Genomic DNA, 21,534 nt, shown 5'->3' on the forward strand with positions numbered 1-21,534 from the left:
TTCTTCAATTATCGTAACATCGCCACAAAATGTCTGGTGAGTGATCTGAGTCTGACCCCCAATAGAACTGGACAGCTGAAGTTTGTGGGCGTGGCCTATTTTCTGAAATAGCGCCCCCTAGGACCATTAAAACTGTCAGCCCCAAGCCAAGCTTTGACTGAGGATCACGAAATTTGGTACACTAATGTAGTGTCTCAGGACCTACAAAAAAGTCTCTTGGAGCCAAGTGCAAAGTCGCACAGGAGGTCGGCCATTTTGGTCCAAGTACTTGATTTAGTGGTTTTCGCACATGTTGTTTGGACCTTGATGCCCCGTCGCCCTTTTCACCGATCACCTTCAAACATCTGCTATGTGCTCTTAAGACAAAGGGGAAAAAATTCAACCGTCGGATTTTAAATAAGTATCAAGGTGTGGGCGTGGCTAAGCCTCAAACTTTGACCTTTCGCCATTACATTACTTGACTTAACTCCCATGTGCATGATCAGATCGTATATCAAACGTTGTCTGTGTGATCACTGACCACATCTGAAGACAATGATAATGTGGACAGCTGACATCACCTATGCCCCGCCCCCTGACTATTGGAAGTCTAGTTTTATGGTGAAATGCCCATATTTGCCCCCTCTAATTTAGTCAACATGACACTAAGGTCATGCACTGTCTTCATGATGTTGTAATGACCATTCAGATCTGCTAGCTTTTCAGAAAGGGAGGGGCTTTGATGCCATGGCGAATTCTGGCATGACGCCGTGACCTTACAATTCAATTTAATGGTGAGCTCAGAGGGGATGCTGAGTCAGGGTGAGGTGCGGACTAGGAGGCCATTTGCGGTTTCTGGTGTCGGGGTGGTTGACGTTTCTGTTCTGCCAGACGTGCCCTGGTGCCCCGGGCTGCCGGCCAGGCCGGAGCGGCGCGGAGCTGCGAGGGCCGAACGACGCTGCTTGCAGCTTTAATTCTTTTTTTTTTTCTTTTTTTTTTTTTTTTTCTTTTTCTTCCGCGTCTTTGGGTGGCCTTTAGGGGGTCTTAGCATATCCAAAAACTCACCAAATTCTGGCCCAATATAGAAAGTGCGTGAAATTTACGTATTTCACTGGCAACGTGAACGTTGGTACAAAAATGTTTCGACAGCGCCCCCTAGAAAATTAAAAATACCCCTCTGCTTTGACCTTTTTTCATAGTAGAACGATGAAATTTGGTACACTTGTAGAACTCAACAATACGCACAGAAAAGCCTCTTGCACCCATGGTCAATATCAAACAGGAAGTCGGCCATTTTGGACTAAAGTGGCCATTTTGACCCCGTTTTGGCCATTTCTAGGGTCTACATTTGGTTGAACAGTTTGGTCATTTTTCGCACGATTGTCTCAAAAATAGTGTGCGATCGAACAGAAGCGATGGATGAATCAAATGAGCAAATAAAATTGACTTTTCGTAAATACTGAAGGGGCGGGGCCAGGCCTCAAAGTTCAAGCACTCGCCAAAAAAATTCAAATTGCTTTAATTTCATAAATGAAAGAATTACAGTTAAAGTAATTATCTATGGACAATCGGCATCGCCCCCCAAAGACAAATGAATGGTCGATTGATGATGTCACATAAGCACCGCCCCCTCAGGCCTTAAAAGGTCAAGTTTTACTGGGAAATTTTCCAAAATTCGCCCTTTCAACTAATCACCCCAAATTTGTAGCAGGTAACTGAAGACAAGTTGGGGTTGCTTGGCGTCACTTTATGGGAGTTTTCTGCAGAAGGCGGGGCTGTGGCAGCGCGGCGAAGTCAGGCGTACCGATGTGGCCTTACGTTTGCCTCCCATTTCGTCATTTCTAGAGATATCGCCACAAAACCTCTTGGGAGTGATCCTAGTTCGGCCCCCCACAAAATGTGATGTGAACATCCAGTGGGCGTGGCCTATTTTCTGAAATAGCGCCCCCTAGGACCATTAAAACTGTCAGCCCCAAGTCATGCTTTGACTGAGGAGTACGAAATTTGGTTTCCTAATGTGGTGTCTCAGGACCTACAAAAAAGTCTCTTGGAGCCAAGTGCAAAGTCGCACAGGAAGTCGGCCATTTTGGTCCAAGTACTCGATTTAGTGGTTTTCGCACACGTTGTTTGGAGAGTGATGCTCCATCGCCCTTTTCACCAATCGCCTTCAAACTTCTGCTATACACTCTTAAGAAATAAAGGAAAAAATTCAACCGTCGGATTTTAAATAAGTATAAAGGTGTGGGCGTGGCTAAGCCTCAAACTTTGACCTGTCGCCACGCCACTCTTTTTTTCACAGCTCCCTATTGGACTCCTTTTAACCAATCGCCAGCAATCACTGGCAAATAGCAGCAGACAAGTTGAGGACACTTGGTCTTTAGTCCTGGCAGGTTTCGAATAAAGGCGGGGCTTTGGGAGCATGGCGAAATTCGCCATCACGCCATGGCAATAAGTTTGCCTCTCATTTCTTCAATTATCGTGCCATTGCCACAAAATGTCTGGTGAGTGATCCTAGTCTGACCCCCAATAGAACTGGACAGATGTAATTTGTGGGCGTGGCCTATTTTCTGAAATAGCGCCCCCTAGGAACAATAAAACTGCCAGCCACAAGCCATGCTTTGACTGAGGAGTACGAAAATTGGTACACTAATGTGGTGTCTCAGGCCCTACAAAAAAGTCTCTTGGAGCCAAGAGCAAAGTCGCACAGGAAGTCGGCCATTTTGGTCCAAGTACTCGATTTAGTGGTTTTCGCACACATTGTTTGGATAAGGATTCTCCATCACCCTTTTCAACAATCACCTTCAAACATCTGCTATACACTCTTAAGACATAGATGAAAAAATTCAACCGTCGGATTTTAAATAAGTATAAAGATGTGGGCGTGGCTAAGCCTCAAACTTTGACCTGTCGCCACGCCACTCTTATTTTCACAGCTCCCTATTGGACTCCTTTTAACCAATCACCAGCAAACACTGGCAAATAGCAGCAGACAAGTTGAGGTCACTTGGTCTATAGTACTGGCAGGTTTCGAATAAAGGCGGGGCTTTGGGAGCATGGCGAAATTTGCCATCACGCCATGGAAATACGTTTGTCTCTCATTTCTTCAGTCATTGTGACATCGCCACACAAGTTCTGAAGAGTGATCCTACTCTGACCCCTAATAGAATTGGACAGCTGAAGTTTGTGGGCGTGACCTATTTTCTGAAACACCGCCCCCTAGGACCATTAAAACAGTCAGCCCCAAGCCATGCTTTGAGTGAGGATCACAAAATTTGGCACACTAATGTAGTGTATCAGGACCTACAAAAAAGTCTCTTGGAGCCAAGAGCAATGTCCTACAGGAGGTCGGCCATTTTGGTCCACGTACTCAATTTAGTGTTTTTCGCACACGTTATTAGGAGAATGATATCTCCTCGCCCTTTCCACCGATCACCTTCAAACTTCTGCTATATACTCTTAGGACATAGAGGAAAAAATTCAACCGTCGGATTTTAAATAAGTATAAAGGTGTGGGCGTGGCTAAGCCTCAAACTTTGACCAGTCGCCATTACCTTATTTGACTTAACAACTCCCATGTGCATGATCAGATCAATTTCATACTTTGTCTATGTGATCACTGACCACATCTGAAGACAGTGACAATGTGGAGAGCTGACATCACCTAAGCCCCGCCCCCTGACTACAGGAAGTCTATTGTTTTATGGTGAACTGCCCATATTTGTCCCCTCTAATTTAGTCAAGATGACACTAAGGTCATGCACTGTCTTCATGATGTTGTAATGACCATTCAGATCTGATAGCTTTTTAGAAAGTGAGGGGCTTTGATGCCATGGCGATTTCTGGCGTGACGCTGTGACCTTACGTTTGACTGTAACTTCCACAAACCGCCTCCGATTTGCCCGAGACTGAACATCACATCACCAGTGTGGTAGAGATAGAGTATCTCCTAGTGGTGAGACATGTAATGGTGGGCTCAGAAGGGATGCTGAGTCAGGGTGAGGTGTGGACGAGGAGGCCTTTTACTGTTTCCGGTGTCGGGGTGGCTGACTTTCTGTTCCGCCAGGCATGCCCTGGTGCCCTCGGCTGCCGGCCAGGATGGAAAAGCGCGGAGCCGGGTTTGGAGAGCGTCGGGGATGGAGCGGAGGGGGTGCAGAAGGAGGGCGAGCAGCTTCGCTGCGAGGGCCGAACGACGCTGCTTGCAGCTTTAATTAGGCCCGAGCAGCGAAAGCGCTGCGAAGGCCTCTTGTTTTTGCTCTGTTTATTAGGCCCGAGCAGCGAAAGCGCTGCGAAGGCCTCTTGTTTTTGCTCTGTTTATTCTTTCTTTTTATTTATTATTCTTAGCCCGCTTTGAATGGCTTTTTGGGGACCTTACCATACCCCAAAACTCACAATATTTTGCAGACATGTCAGGCCTGGTGAAAAATTTGATATTTTAAAGGTCCCAAAAAAATCGCAAAGAAAATGGCTGAACAGCGCCCCCTAGAAAGTGAAAAAAAACCCTCTCCATAAAGCTTAGTTTATCGTACAGTTATGAAATTTGGTACACTTGTAGTACTCAACAGTCCGCACAGAAAAGTCTCTTGCAAGCATGGTCAATATCAAACAGGAAGTCGGCCATTTTGGGTTGAAATGGCGATTTTTAGCCGTTTTTGCCGTTTTTAGGGTCTGTTTCTGATTGGATTGCTCGATCATTTTTCGCACGATCAACTCAAAAATTGTGTAAAATTGCTCAGAAGGGATGGGCAAACAAAATGAGACAAGGATTCTGACTTTTCGTATATATTGAAGGGGCGGGGCCAGGCCTCGAAGTTTGACTACTCGCCAAAAAAATTTAAATTGCTATAACTTCATAACTGAATGGAATAGAGTTACCAAACTTTCTATGGTCGTTTGTCATCCACCCACAAAGTAAATTGAATAGTCGGATGATGACATCACACAAGCCCCGCCCCCTCAGGAGCAAAAAGGTCAAGTTTTACTGTGAAAGGTCCCAAATTGCCCCATTTCACTTAATCACCACAAATTTGTAGCTGGTAACTCAAGACAAGTGGGGGTTGCTTGGTATCACTTTATGGGAGTTTTCGGCATAGGGCGGGGCTGTGGCGGCGCGAAGAAGACAGGCGTACCGCCGTGGCCTTACGTTTGCCTCCCATTTCGTCATTTCTAAAGATGTCGTCATGAAACTTTTTGTGAGTAATCCTAGTCTGGCCCCTCAAACAATCTGATGTCAACATCCAGTGGGCGTGGCCTATTTTCTGAAATAGCGCCCCCTAGGACCATTAAAACTGTCAGCCCCAAGCCATGCTTTGAGTGAGGATTACGAAATTTGGTACACTAATGTGGTGTCTCAGGACCTACAAAAAAGCCTCTTGGAGCCAAGTGCAAAGTCGCACAGGAAGTCGGCCATTTTGGTCCAAGTACGCGATTTAGTGGTTTTCGCACACGTTGTTTGGAGAGTGATGCTCCGTCGCCCTTTTCACCAATCTCCTTCAAACTTCTGCTATATATTCTTAAGACATAGGGGAAAAAATTCAACCGTCGGATTTTTCAAAAGTTGAAAGGTGTGGGCGTGGCTAAGCCTCAAACTTTGACCTGCCGCCACGCCACTCTTTTTTTCACAGCTCCCTTCTGGACTCCTTTTACCTAATCACCAGGATTCTGTGGGAAACAGCAGTAGACAACTTGAGGTTACTTGGTCTCCAGTACTGGCAGGTTTTGAAAAAAGGCGGGGCTTTGGGAGCATGGCGAAAATCGCCATCACGCCATGGAAATACGTTTGCCTCTCATTTCTTCAGTTATCGTGATATCGCTCCGACACTTCTGGTGAGTGATCCTAGTCTGACCCCCAAGAGAAATAGACAGCTGAAGTTTGTGGGCGTGGCCTATTCTCTTAAATAGCGCCCCCTAGGACCATTTAAACTAATAGCCCCAAGCCATGCTTTGACTGAGGATTACGAAATTTGGTACACTAATGTGGTGTCTCAGGACCTACAAAAAAGCCTCTTGGAGCCAAGCGCAAAGTCGCACAGGAAGTCGGCCATTTTGGTCCAAGTACGCGATTTAGTGGTTTTCGCACACGTTGTTTGGAGAGTGATGCTCCGTCGCCCTTTTCACCAATCACTTTCAAACTTCTGCTGTATACTCTTAAGACGTAGGGTAAAAAATTCAACCGTCGGATTTTTCAAAAGTTGAAAGGTGTGGGCGTGGCTAAGCCTCAAACTTTGACCTTTCGCCATTACTTTACTTGACTTAATAACTCCCATGAGCATGATCAGATCTTTTTCAAACTTTGTCTGTGTGATAATTGACCATATCTGTAAAAAATGACAATGTGGACAGCTGACATCACCTAAGCCCCGCCCCCTGACTACAGGAATTCTATTTTTTTATGCTGAAATGCCCATATTTGTCCCCTCTAATTTAGTCAACAAGACACCAAGGTCATGCACTGTCTTCATGATGCTGTATTGACCATTCAGATCTGATAGCTTTCCAGAAAGGGAGGGGCTTTGATGCCTTGCTGAATGCTGGCGTGACGCCATGACCTTACATTTGACTGTAACTTCCACAAACGGCCTCCGATTTGCCCGAAACTGAATATGGCAATGAACAATCATGCCCTTTAGCCAATGAGGCACAAACGGTTGGTGAATGTTATATAATGTCACCAAAGCTGACCTCAATGGGACTTTTCTGTAGTTGGTCACAGCGCCACCTAGATAACGTTATCCTTCGATAACTTTAAAAAACATGGTCAGAATAGCATTAAAGTTGGTCACTGTCATCACACCACCAGTGTGGTAAAGATAGAGGATTCCCTAGTGGTGAGACATAAAATATAATGGTGGGCTCAAAGGGGATGCTGAGTCAGGGTGAGTTGCGGACAAGGTGGCCGTTAGCAGTTTCTGGTGTTGGGGTGGTCGACGTTTGTGTTCTGCGGACGTGCCCTGGTGCCCCGGGCTGCCGGCCAGGCAGGAGCGGTGCGGAGCTGCGAGGGCCGAACGACGCTGCTTGCAGCTTTAATTAGGCCCGAGCAGCGAAAGCGCTGCGAAGGCCTCTTGTTTTTGCTCTGTTTATTCTTTCTTTTCATTTATTATTCTTAGCCCGCTTTGAATGGCTTTTTGGGGACCTTACCATACCCCAAAACTCACAATATTTTGCAGACATGTCAGGCCTGGTGAAAAATTTGATATTTTAAAGGTCCCAAAAAAATCGCAAAGAAAATGGCTGAACAGCGCCCCCTAGAAAGTGAAAAAAAACCCTCTCCGTAAAGCTTAGTTTATCGTACAGTTATGAAATTTGGTACACTTGTAGTACTCAACAGTCCGCACAGAAAAGTCTCTTGCAAGCATGGTCAATATCAAACAGGAAGTCGGCCATTTTGGGTTGAAATGGCGATTTTTAGCCGTTTTTTCCGTTTTTAGGGTCTGTTTCTGATTGGATTGCTCGATCATTTTTCGCACGATCAACTCAAAAATTGTGTAAAATTGCTCAGAAGGGATGGGCAAACAAAATGAGACAAGGATTCTGACTTTTCGTATATATTGAAGGGGCGGGGCCAGGCCTCGAAGTTTGACTACTCGCCAAAAAAATTTAAATTGCTATAACTTCATAACTGAATGGAATAGAGTTACCAAACTTTCTATGGTCGTTTGTCATCCACCCACAAAGTAAATTGAATAGTCGGATGATGACATCACAAAAGCCCCGCCCCCTCAGGAGCAAAAAGGTCAAGTTTTACTGTGAAAGGTCCCAAATTGCCCCATTTCACTTAATCACCACAAATTTGTAGCTGGTAACTCAAGACAAGTGGGGGTTGCTTGGTATCACTTTATGGGAGTTTTCGGCATAGGGCGGGGCTGTGGCGGCGCGAAGAAGACAGGCGTACCGCCGTGGCCTTACGTTTGCCTCCCATTTCGTCATTTCTAAAGATATCGTCATGAAACTTTTTGTGAGTAATCCTAGTCTGGCCCCTCAAACAATCTGATGTCAACATCCGGTGGGCGTGGCCTATTTTCTGAAATAGCACCCCCTAGGACCATTAAAACTGTCAGCCCCAAGCCATGCTTTGAGTGAGGATTACGAAATTTGGTACACTAATGTGGTGTCTCAGGACCTACAAAAAAGCCTCTTGGAGCCAAGTGCAAAGTCGCACAGGAAGTCGGCCATTTTGGTCCAAGTACGCGATTTAGTGGTTTTCGCACACGTTGTTTGGAGAGTGATGCTCCGTCGCCCTTTTCACCAATCTCCTTCAGACTTCTGCTATATATCCTTAAGACATAGGGGAAAAAATTCAACCGTCGGATTTTTCAAAAGTTGAAAGGTGTGGGCGTGGCTAAGCCTCAAACTTTGACCTGCCGCCACGCCACTCTTTTTTTCACAGCTCCCTACTGGACTCCTTTTACCTAATCACCAGGATTCTGTGGGAAACAGCAGTAGACAACTTGAGGTTACTTGGTCTCCAGTACTGGCAGGTTTTGAAAAAAGGCGGGGCTTTGGGAGCATGGCGAAAATCGCCATCACGCCATGGAAATACGTTTGCCTCTCATTTCTTCAGTTATCGTGATATCGCTCCGACACTTCTGGTGAGTGATCCTAGTCTGACCCCCAAGAGAAATAGACAGCTGAAGTTTGTGGGCGTGGCCTATTCTCTTAAATAGCGCCCCCAAGGACCATTTAAACTAATAGCCCCAAGCCAAGCTTTGACTGAGGATTACGAAATTTGGTACACTAATGTGGTGTCTCAGTACCTACAAAAAAGTCTCTTGGAGCCAAGTGCAAAGTCACACAGGAAGTCGGCCATTTTGGTCCACGTACGCGATTTAGTGGTTTTCGCACACGTTGTTTGGAGAGTGATGCTTCGTCGCCCTTTTCACCAATCTCCTTCAAACTTCTGCTATATACTCTTAAGACATAGGGGAAAAAATTCAACCGTCGGATTTTTCAAAAGTTGAAAGGTGTGGGCGTGCCTAAGCCTCAAACTTTGACCTGTCGCCACGCCACTCTTTTTTTCACAGCTCCCTACTGGACTCCTTTTACCCAATCACCAGGATTCTGTGGGAAACAGCAGTAGACAACTTGAGGTTACTTAGTCTCCAGTACTGGCAGGTTTTGAAAAAAGGCGGGGCTTTGGGAGCATGGCGAAAATCGCCATCACGCCATGGAAATACGTTTGCCTCTCATTTCTTCAGTTATCGTGATATCGCTACGAAACTTCTGGTGAGTGATCCTAGTCTGACCCCCAAGAGAAATAGACAGCTGAAGTTTGTGGGCGTGGCCTATTCTCTTAAATAGCGCCCCCTAGGACCATTTAAACTAATAGCCCCAAGCCATGCTTTGACTGAGGATTACGAAATTTGGTACACTAATGTGGTGTCTCAGGACCTACAAAAAAGCCTCTTGGAGCCAAGCGCAAAGTCGCACAGGAAGTCGGCCATTTTGGTCCAAGTACGCGATTTAGTGGTTTTCGCACACGTTGTTTGGAGAGTGATGCTCCGTCGCCCTTTTCACCAATCACTTTCAAACTTCTGCTGTATACTCTTAAGACGTAGGGTAAAAAATTCAACCGTCGGATTTTTCAAAAGTTGAAAGGTGTGGGCGTGGCTAAGCCTCAAACTTTGACCTTTCGCCATTACTTTACTTGACTTAATAACTCCCATGAGCATGATCAGATCTTTTTCAAACTTTGTCTGTGTGATAATTGACCATATCTGTAAAAAATGACAATGTGGACAGCTGACATCACCTAAGCCCCGCCCCCTGACTACAGGAATTCTATTTTTTTATGCTGAAATGCCCATATTTGTCCCCTCTAATTTAGTCAACAAGACACCAAGGTCATGCACTGTCTTCATGATGCTGTATTGACCATTCAGATCTGATAGCTTTCCAGAAAGGGAGGGGCTTTGATGCCTTGCTGAATGCTGGCGTGACGCCATGACCTTACATTTGACTGTAACTTCCACAAACGGCCTCCGATTTGCCCGAAACTGAATATGGCAATGAACAATCATGCCCTTTAGCCAATGAGGCACAAACGGTTGGTGAATGTTATATAATGTCACCAAAGCTGACCTCAATGGGACTTTTCTGTAGTTGGTCACAGCGCCACCTAGATAACGTTATCCTTCGATAACTTTAAAAAACATGGTCAGAATAGCATTAAAGTTGGTCACTGTCATCACACCACCAGTGTGGTAAAGATAGAGGATTCCCTAGTGGTGAGACATAAAATATAATGGTGGGCTCAAAGGGGATGCTGAGTCAGGGTGAGTTGCGGACAAGGTGGCCGTTAGCAGTTTCTGGTGTTGGGGTGGTCGACGTTTGTGTTCTGCGGACGTGCCCTGGTGCCCCGGGCTGCCGGCCAGGCAGGAGCGGTGCGGAGCTGCGAGGGCCGAACGACGCTGCTTGCAGCTTTAATTAGGCCCGAGCAGCGAAAGCGCTGCGAAGGCCTCTTGTTTTTGCTCTGTTTATTCTTTCTTTTCATTTATTATTCTTAGCCCGCTTTGAATGGCTTTTTGGGGACCTTACCATACCCCAAAACTCACAATATTTTGCAGACATGTCAGGCCTGGTGAAAAATTTGATATTTTAAAGGTCCCAAAAAAATCGCAAAGAAAATGGCTGAACAGCGCCCCCTAGAAAGTGAAAAAAAACCCTCTCCGTAAAGCTTAGTTTATCGTACAGTTATGAAATTTGGTACACTTGTAGTACTCAACAGTCCGCACAGAAAAGTCTCTTGCAAGCATGGTCAATATCAAACAGGAAGTCGGCCATTTTGGGTTGAAATGGCGATTTTTAGCCGTTTTTGCCGTTTTTAGGGTCTGTTTCTGATTGGATTGCTCGATCATTTTTCGCACGATCAACTCAAAAATTGTGTAAAATTGCTCAGAAGGGATGGGCAAACAAAATGAGACAAGGATTCTGACTTTTCGTATATATTGAAGGGGCGGGGCCAGGCCTCGAAGTTTGACTACTCGCCAAAAAAATTTAAATTGCTATAACTTCATAACTGAATGGAATAGAGTTACCAAACTTTCTATGGTCGTTTGTCATCCACCCACAAAGTAAATTGAATAGTCGGATGATGACATCACAAAAGCCCCGCCCCCTCAGGAGCAAAAAGGTCAAGTTTTACTGTGAAAGGTCCCAAATTGCCCCATTTCACTTAATCACCACAAATTTGTAGCTGGTAACTCAAGACAAGTGGGGGTTGCTTGGTATCACTTTATGGGAGTTTTCGGCATAGGGCGGGGCTGTGGCGGCGCGAAGAAGACAGGCGTACCGCCGTGGCCTTACGTTTGCCTCCCATTTCGTCATTTCTAAAGATATCGTCATGAAACTTTTTGTGAGTAATCCTAGTCTGGCCCCTCAAACAATCTGATGTCAACATCTGGTGGGCGTGGCCTATTTTCTGAAATAGCACCCCCTAGGACCATTAAAACTGTCAGCCCCAAGCCATGCTTTGAGTGAGGATTACGAAATTTGGTACACTAATGTGGTGTCTCAGGACCTACAAAAAAGCCTCTTGGAGCCAAGTGCAAAGTCGCACAGGAAGTCGGCCATTTTGGTCCAAGTACGCGATTTAGTGGTTTTCGCACACGTTGTTTGGAGAGTGATGCTCCGTCGCCCTTTTCACCAATCTCCTTCAAACTTCTGCTATATATCCTTAAGACATAGGGGAAAAAATTCAACCGTCGGATTTTTCAAAAGTTGAAAGGTGTGGGCGTGGCTAAGCCTCAAACTTTGACCTGCCGCCACGCCACTCTTTTTTTCACAGCTCCCTACTGGACTCCTTTTACCTAATCACCAGGATTCTGTGGGAAACAGCAGTAGACAACTTGAGGTTACTTGGTCTCCAGTACTGGCAGGTTTTGAAAAAAGGCGGGGCTTTGGGAGCATGGCGAAAATCGCCATCACGCCATGGAAATACGTTTGCCTCTCATTTCTTCAGTTATCGTGATATCGCTCCGACACTTCTGGTGAGTGATCCTAGTCTGACCCCCAAGAGAAATAGACAGCTGAAGTTTGTGGGCGTGGCCTATTCTCTTAAATAGCGCCCCCAAGGACCATTTAAACTAATAGCCCCAAGCCAAGCTTTGACTGAGGATTACGAAATTTGGTACACTAATGTGGTGTCTCAGTACCTACAAAAAAGTCTCTTGGAGCCAAGTGCAAAGTCACACAGGAAGTCGGCCATTTTGGTCCACGTACGCGATTTAGTGGTTTTCGCACACGTTGTTTGGAGAGTGATGCTTCGTCGCCCTTTTCACCAATCTCCTTCAAACTTCTGCTATATACTCTTAAGACATAGGGGAAAAAATTCAACCGTCGGATTTTTCAAAAGTTGAAAGGTGTGGGCGTGCCTAAGCCTCAAACTTTGACCTGTCGCCACGCCACTCTTTTTTTCACAGCTCCCTACTGGACTCCTTTTACCCAATCACCAGGATTCTGTGGGAAACAGCAGTAGACAACTTGAGGTTACTTAGTCTCCAGTACTGGCAGGTTTTGAAAAAAGGCGGGGCTTTGGGAGCATGGCGAAAATCGCCATCACGCCATGGAAATACGTTTGCCTCTCATTTCTTCAGTTATCGTGATATCGCTACGAAACTTCTGGTGAGTGATCCTAGTCTGACCCCCAAGAGAAATAGACAGCTGAAGTTTGTGGGCGTGGCCTATTCTCTTAAATAGCGCCCCCTAGGACCATTTAAACTAATAGCCCCAAGCCATGCTTTGACTGAGGATTACGAAATTTGGTACACTAATGTGGTGTCTCAGGACCTACAAAAAAGCCTCTTGGAGCCAAGCGCAAAGTCGCACAGGAAGTCGGCCATTTTGGTCCAAGTACGCGATTTAGTGGTTTTCGCACACGTTGTTTGGAGAGTGATGCTCCGTCGCCCTTTTCACCAATCACTTTCAAACTTCTGCTGTATACTCTTAAGACGTAGGGTAAAAAATTCAACCGTCGGATTTTTCAAAAGTTGAAAGGTGTGGGCGTGGCTAAGCCTCAAACTTTGACCTTTCGCCATTACTTTACTTGACTTAATAACTCCCATGAGCATGATCAGATCTTTTTCAAACTTTGTCTGTGTGATAATTGACCATATCTGTAAAAAATGACAATGTGGACAGCTGACATCACCTAAGCCCCGCCCCCTGACTACAGGAATTCTATTTTTTTATGCTGAAATGCCCATATTTGTCCCCTCTAATTTAGTCAACAAGACACCAAGGTCATGCACTGTCTTCATGATGCTGTATTGACCATTCAGATCTGATAGCTTTCCAGAAAGGGAGGGGCTTTGATGCCTTGGTGAATTCTGGCGTAACGCCGTAACCTTACAAATCATTTTAATGGTGAGCTCAGAGGGGATGCTGAGTCAGGGTGAGGTGCGGACTAGGAGGCCATTCGCGGATTCTAGTGTCGGGGTGGTTGACGTTTCTGTTCTGCCAGACGTGCCTTGGTGCCCCGGGCTGCCGGTCAGGCCGGAGCGGCGCGGAGCTGTGAGGGCCGAACGACGCTGCTTGCAGCTTTAATTAGGCCCGAGCAGCGAAAGCGCTGCGAAGGCCTCTTGTTTTTGCTCTGTTTATTCTTTCTTTTTATTTATTATTCTTAGCCCGCTTTGAATGGCTTTTTGGGGACCTTACCATACCCCAAAACTCACAATATTTTGCAGACATGTCAGGCCTGGTGAAAAATTTGATATTTTAAAGGTCCCAAAAAAATCGCAAAGAAAATGGCTGAACAGCGCCCCCTAGAAAGTGAAAAAAACCCCTCTCCATAAAGCTTAGTTTATCGTACAGTTATGAAATTTGGTACACTTGTAGTACTCAACAGTCCGCACAGAAAAGTCTCTTGCAAGCATGGTCAATATCAAACAGGAAGTCGGCCATTTTGGGTTGAAATGGCGATTTTTAGCCGTTTTTGCCGTTTTTAGGGTCTGTTTCTGATTGGATTGCTCGATCATTTTTCGCACGATCAACTCAAAAATTGTGTAAAATTGCTCAGAAGGGATGGGCAAACAAAATGAGACAAGGATTCTGACTTTTCGTATATATTGAAGGGGCGGGGCCAGGCCTCGAAGTTTGACTACTCGCCAAAAAAATTTAAATTGCTATAACTTCATAACTGAATGGAATAGAGTTACCAAACTTTCTATGGTCGTTTGTCATCCACCCACAAAGTAAATTGAATAGTCGGATGATGACATCACACAAGCCCCGCCCCCTCAGGAGCAAAAAGGTCAAGTTTTACTGTGAAAGGTCCCAAATTGCCCCATTTCACTTAATCACCACAAATTTGTAGCTGGTAACTCAAGACAAGTGGGGGTTGCTTGGTATCACTTTATGGGAGTTTTCGGCATAGGGCGGGGCTGTGGCGGCGCGAAGAAGACAGGCGTACCGCCGTGGCCTTACGTTTGCCTCCCATTTCGTCATTTCTAAAGATGTCGTCATGAAACTTCTTGTGAGTGATCCTAGTCCTCCCCCACAAAATATCTGATGTGAACATCCGGTGGGCGTGGCCTATTTTCTGAAATAGCGCCCCCTAGGACCATTAAAACTGTCAGCCCCAAGCCATGCTTTGACTGAGGATTACGAAATTTGGTACACTAATGCGGTGTCTCAGGACCTACAAAAAAGTCTCTTGGAGCCAAGTGCAAAGTCGCACAGGAAGTCGGCCATTTTGGTCCAAGTGCGCGATTTAGTGGTTTTCGCACACGTTGTTTGGAGAGTGATGCTCCGTCGCCCTTTTCACCAATCTCCTTCAAACTTCTGCTATATACTCTTAAGACATAGGGGAAAAAATTCAACCGTCGGATTTTTCAAAAGTTGAAAGATGTGGGCGTGGCTAAGCCTCAAACTTTGACCTGTCGCCACGCCACTCTTATTTTCACAGCTCCCTACTGGACTCCTTTTACCCAAACACCAGGATTCTGTGGCAAACAGCAGTAGACAAGTTGAGGTTACATTGTCTCCAGTACTGGCAGGTTTCGAAAAAAGGTGGGGCTTTGGGAGCATGGTGAAAATCGCCATCACGCCATGGAAATACGTTTGCCTCTCATTTCTTAAGTTATCGAGATATCACCTCGAAATTTGTTGTGAGTGATCCTAGTCTGACCCCCAATAGAAATGGACAGCTAAAATTTGTGGGCGTGGCCAATTTTCTGAAATAGCGCCCCCTAGGACCATTAAAACTGTCAGCCCCAAGCCATGCTTTGACTGAGGATTACGAAATTTGGTACACTAATGTGGTGTCTCAGGACCTACAAAAAAGTCTCTTGGAGCCAAGGGCAAAAACGCACAGGAAGTCGGCCATTTTGGTCCAAGTGCGCGATTTAGTGGTTTTCGCACACGTTGTTTGGAGAGTGATGCTCCGTCGCCCTTTTCACCAATCTCCTTCAAACTTCTGCTATATACTCTTAAGACATAGGGGAAAAAATTCAACCGTCGGATTTTTCAAAAGTTGAAAGATGTGGGCGTGGCTAAGCCTCAAACTTTGACCTGTCGCCACGCCACTCTTTTTTCACAGCTCCCTACTGGACTCCTTTTACCCAAACACCAGGATTCTGTGGCAAACAGCAGTAGACAAGTTGAGGTTACTTTGTCTCCAGTACTGGCAGGTTTCGAAAAAAGGCGGGGCTTTGGGAGCATGGCGAAAATCGCCATCACGCCATGGAAATACGTTTGCCTCTCATTTCTTAAGTTATCGAGATATCACCTCGAAATTTGTTGTGAGTGATCCTAGTCTGACCCCCAATAGAAATGGACAGCTAAAATGTGTGGGCGTGGCCAATTGTCTGAAATAGCGCCCCCTAGGACCATTAAAACTGTCAGCCCCAAGCCATGCTTTGACTGAGGATTACGAAATTTGGTACACTAATGTGGTGTCTCAGGACCTACAAAAAAGTCTCTTGGAGCCAAGGGCAAAAACGCACAGGAAGTCGGCCATTTTGGTCCAAGTGCGCGATTTAGTGGTTTTCGCACACGTTGTTTGGAGAGTGATGCTCCGTCGCCCTTTTCACCAATCTCCTTCAAACTTCTGCTATATACTCTTAAGACGTAGGGGAAAAAATTCAACCGTCGGATTTTTCAAAAGTTGAAAGGTGTGGGCGTGGCTAAGCCTCAAACTTTGACCTTTCGCCATGCCACTCTTATTTTCACAGCTCCCTATTGGACTCCTTTTACCCAATCACCAGGAATCTCAGGCAAATAGCAGTAGACCACTTGAGATCACTTGGTATGCAGTACTGGCAGGTTTCGAAAAAAGGCGGGGCTTTGGGAGCATGGCGAAAATCGCCATCACGCCATGGCAATACGTTTGCCTCTCATTTCTTCAGTTATCGTGATATTGCTACTAAACTTCTGGTGAGTGATCCTATTCTGACCCCCAAGAGAAATTCACAGCTGTGTTTGTGGGCGTGGCCTATTTTCTCAAATAGCGCCCACTAGAGCCATTAAAACTGTCATTCTCAAGCCAAGCTTTGACTGAGGTTTACGAAATTTGGTACACTAATGTGGTGTCTCAGGACCTACAAAAAAGTCTCCTGGAGCCAAGCGCAAAGTCGCACAGGAAGTCGGCCATTTTGGTCCAAATACTCGATTTAGTGGTTTTCTCACACATTGTATGGACAGTGATGCTCCATCGTCCTTTTCACCAATCTCCTTCAAATTTCTGCTATATACTCTTAAGACATAGAGGAAAAAATTCAACCGTCGGATTTTTCAAAAGTTGAAAGGTGTGGGCGTGGCTAAGCCTCAAACTTTAACCTTTCGCCATTACATTACATGACTTAATAACTCCCAAGTGCATAAACAGATCTATTTCAAACTTTGTCTGTGTGATCACTGACCACATCTCAAGACAACGACAATGTGGACAGCTGACATCACCTAAGCCACGCCCCCTGACAACAGGAAGTATATTGTTTTATGGTGAAATACCCATATTTGTCCCATCTAATTTAGTGAACATGACACTAAGGTCATACACTGTCTTCATGATGTTGTAATGACCATTCAGATCTGATAGCTTTCCAGAAAGGGAGGGGATTTGATGCCATGGTGAATGCTGGCATGACGCCATGACCGTATATTTGACTGTAACTTCCACAAACGGCCTCCGATTTGCCCGAGACTGAACATGGCAATGAACAATCATGCCCTTTAGCCAATGAGGCACAAACGGTTGGTGAATGTTATATAATGTCACCAAAGCTGACCTCAATGGGACTTTTCTGTAGTTGGTCACAGCGCCCCCTAGATAACGTTATCCTTCAAAAACTTTAAAAAACATGGTCAGAATAGCATTAAAGTTGGTCACTGTCATCACATCACCAGTGTGGTTAAGATAGAGGATTCCCTAGTGGTGAGACATAAAATATAATGGTGGGCTCAAAGGGGATGCTGAGTCAGGGTGAGGTGCGGACGAGGTGGCCGTTAGCAGTTTCGGGTGTCGGGGTGGTCGATGTTTCTGTTTCGCAGACGTAGCCTGGTGCCCCGGGCTGCCGGCCAGGCCGGAGCGGCGCGGAGCTGCGAGGGCCGAACGACGCTGCTTGCAGCTTTAATTAGGCCCGAGCAGCGAAAGCGCTGCGAAGGCCTCTTGTTTTTGCTCTGTTTATTTTTATTTATTATTCTTAGCCCGCTTTGAACGGCTTTTTGGGGAACTTATCATACCCCAAAACTCACAATATTTTGCAAACATGTCAGGCCTGGTGAAAAATTTGATATCTTAAAGGTCCCAAAAAAATCGCAAAGAAATTGACTGAACAGCGCCCCCTAGAAAGTGAAAAAAAACCCTCTCCGTAAAGCTTAGTTTATCGTACAGTTATGGAATTTGGTGCACTTGTAGTACTCAACAGTCCTCACAGAAAAGTCTCTTGCAAGCATGGTCAGTATCAAACAGGAAGTCGGCCATTTTGGGTTGAAATGGCGATTTTTAGCCATTTTTGCCGTTTTTAGGGTCCGTTTCTGATTGGATTGCTCGATCATTTTTCGAACCATCATCTCACAAATTGTGTAAAATTGCTCAGAAGGGATGGGCGAACAAAATGAGATGAGGATTCTGAGTTTTCGTATATGATGAAGGGGCGGGGCCAGGCCTCAAAGTTTGACTACTCGCCAAAAATATTTAAATTGCTATAACTTCATAACTGAATGGAATAGAGTTACCAAACTTTCTGTGGTCATTCGTCATCCACCCACAAAGTAAATTGAATGGTCGGATGATGACATCACACAAGCCCCGCCCCCTCAGGAACAAAAAGATCAAATTTTACTGTGAAAGGTCCCAAATTGCCCCATTTCACTTAATCACCACGAATTTGTAGCTGGTAACTCAAGACAAGTGGGGGTTGCTTGGCGTCACTTTATGGGAGTTTTCGGCAGAGGGCGGGGCTGTGGCGGCGCGGCGAAGTCAGGCGTACCGCCGTGGCCTTACGTTTGCCTCCCATTTCGTCATTTCTAAAGATATCGTCACGAAACTTCTTGTGAGTGATCCTAGTCCGGCCCCCCAAAAGATCTGATGTGAACATCTGGTGGGCGTGGCCTATTTTCTGAAATAGCACCCCCTAGGACCATTAAAACTGTCAGCCCCAAGCCATGCTTTGACTGAGGATTACGAAATTTGGTACACTAATGTGGTGTCTAAGGACCTACAAAAAAGTCTCTTGGAGCCAAATGCAAAGTCGCACAGGAAGTCGGCCATTTTGGTCCAAGTGCACGATTTAGTGGTTTTCACACACGTTGTTTGGAGAGTGATGCTACGTTGCCCTTTTCACCAATCGCCTTCAAACTTCTGCTATATACTCTTAAGACATAGAGGAAAAAATTCAACCGTCGGATTATAAATAAGTATAAAGGTGTGGGCGTGGCTAAGCCTCAAACTTTGACCTTTCGCCACGCCACTCTTTTTTTCACAGCTCCCTATTGGACCCCTTTTACCCAATCACCAGTAATTTCTGGTAAATAGCAGCAGACAAGTTGAGGTCACTTGGTCTCCAGTACTGGAAGGTTTTGAGAAAAGGCGGGGCTTTGGGAGCATGGCGAAATTCACCATCACGCCATGGAAATACGTTTGCCTCTCATTTCTGCACTTATCGTGATATCACCTCGAAATTTGTTGTGAGTGATCCTAGTCTAACCCCAAATAGAAATCGACAGTTGAAGTTTGTGGGCGTGGCCTAATTTCTGAAATAGCACCCCCTAGGACCATTAAAACTGTCAGCCCCAAGCCATGCTTTGACTGAGGATTACAAAGTTTGGTACACTAATGTGCTGTCTCAGGACCTACAAAAAAGTCTCTTGGAGCCAAGTGCAAAGCCGCACAGGAAGTCGGCCATTTTGGTCCAAGTACTCGATTTTGTGGTTTTCGCACACGTTGTTTGGACAATGATACCCCGTCACCTTTTTCACCAATTGCCTTCACACTTCTGCTATATGCTCTTTAGACATAGAGGAAAAAATTCAACCGTCGAATTTTAAATAAGTATAAAGGTGTGGGCGTGGCTAAGCCTCAAACTTTGACCTGTCGCCGCGCCACTCTTTTTTTCACAGCTCCCTACTGGACTCCTTTTACCCAATCAGTAGGAATCTCTGGCAAATAGCAGTAGACAACTTGAGGTCACTTGTTATCCAGTACTGGAAGGTTTCAAAAAAAGGCGGGGCTTTGGGAGCATGGCGAAAATCTCCATCACGCCATGGAAATACGTTTGCCTCTCATTTCTTCAGTTACTGTGATATCGTTACGAAACTTCTGGTGAGTGATCCTAGTCTGACCCCAAAGAGACATAGACAGCTGAAATATGTGGGCGTGGCCTAACTTCTGAAATAGCGCCCCCTAGGACCATTTAAACTAATAGCCCCAAGCCATGCTTTCACTGAGGATTACGAAATTTGGTACACTAATGTGGTGTCTCAGGACCTACAAAAAAGTCTCTTGGAGCCAAGCACAAAATTGCACAGGAAGTCGGCCATTTTGGTCCAAGTACGCGATTTAGTGGTTTTCGCACACGTTGTTTGGAGAGTGATGCTCCGTCGCCCTTTTCACCAATCGCCTTCAAACTTCTGCTATATACTCTTAAGGAATAGGGGAAAAAATTCAACCGTCGGATTTTTCAAAAGTTGAAAGGTGTGGGCGTGGCTAAGCCTCAAACTTTGACCTTTCGCCATTACTTGACTTGACTTAATAACTCCCATGTGCATGATCAGATCTATATCAAACTGTGTCTGTGTTATCACTGACCACATCTGAAGACAATGACAATGTGGACAGCTAACATCACCTAAGCCCCGCCCCCTGACTACAGGAAGTCTATAGTTTTATGGTGAAATGCCCGTATTGGTCCCCTCTAATTTAGTCAACATGACACTAAGGTCATGCACTGTCTTCATGATGTTGTAATGATCATTCAGATCTGATAGCTTTCCAGAAAGGGAGGGGTTTTGAAGCCATGGCGAATTCTGGCTTGGCGCCGTGACCTTTCAATTCAATTTAATGGTGAGCTCAGAGGGGATGCTGAGTCAGTGTGAGGTACGGACTAGCAGGCCGTTCGCGGTTTCTGGTGTGGGGGTGGTTGACGTTTCTGTTCTGCTGGACGTGCCCTGGTGCCCCGGGCTGCCGGCCAGGCCAGAGCGGCGCGGAGCTGCGAGGGCCGAACGACGCTGCTTGCAGCTTTAATTAGGCCCGAGCAGCGAAAGCGCTGCGAAGGCCTCTTGTTTTTGCTCTGTTTATTATTCTTTCTTTTTTTTTATTATTCTCGTGCCCCTTTGAACGGCTTTTTGGGGACCTTAACATACCCCAAAACTCACAATATTTTGCACACTTGTCAGGCCTGGTGAAAAATTTGATATTTTAAAGGTCCCAAAAAAATCGCAAAGAAAATGGCTGAATAGCGCCCCCTACAAAGTGAAAAAAACCCCTCTCCATAAAGCTTAGTTTATCGTACAGTTATGAAATTTGGTACACTTGTAGTACTCAACAGTCCGCACAGAAAAGTCTCTTGCAACCATGGTCAATATCAAACAGGAAGTCGGCCATTTTGGGTTGAAATGGCGATTTTTTGCCGTTTTTGCCGTTTTTAGGGTCCGTTTCTGATTGGATTGCTCGATCATTTTTCGCACGATCGTCTCAAAAATTGTGTAAAATTGCTCAGAAGGGATGGGCGAACAAAATGAGATAAGGATTCTGAGTTTTCGTATATGTTGAAGGGGCGGAGCCAGGCCTCGAAGTTTGACTACTCGCCAAAAATATTTAAATTGCTATAACTTCATAACTGAATGGAATAGAGTTACCAAACTTTCTGTGGTCATTCGTCATCCACCCACAAAGTAAATTGAATGGTCGGATGATGACATCACACAAGCCCCGCCCCCTCAGGACCAAAAAGATCAAGTTTTACTGTGAAAGGTCCCAAATTGCCCCATTTCACTTAATCACCACAAATTTATAGCTGGTAACTCAAGACAAGTGGGGGTTGCTTGGCGTCACTTTATGGGAGTTTTCGGCAGAGGGCGGGGCTGTGGCGGCGCGGCGAATTCAGGCGTACCGCCTTGGCCTTA

Source organism: Nothobranchius furzeri, chromosome 2 (assembly GCF_043380555.1).
Source record: "Nothobranchius furzeri strain GRZ-AD chromosome 2, NfurGRZ-RIMD1, whole genome shotgun sequence".
Lineage (NCBI taxonomy): Eukaryota > Metazoa > Chordata > Actinopteri > Cyprinodontiformes > Nothobranchiidae > Nothobranchius > Nothobranchius furzeri.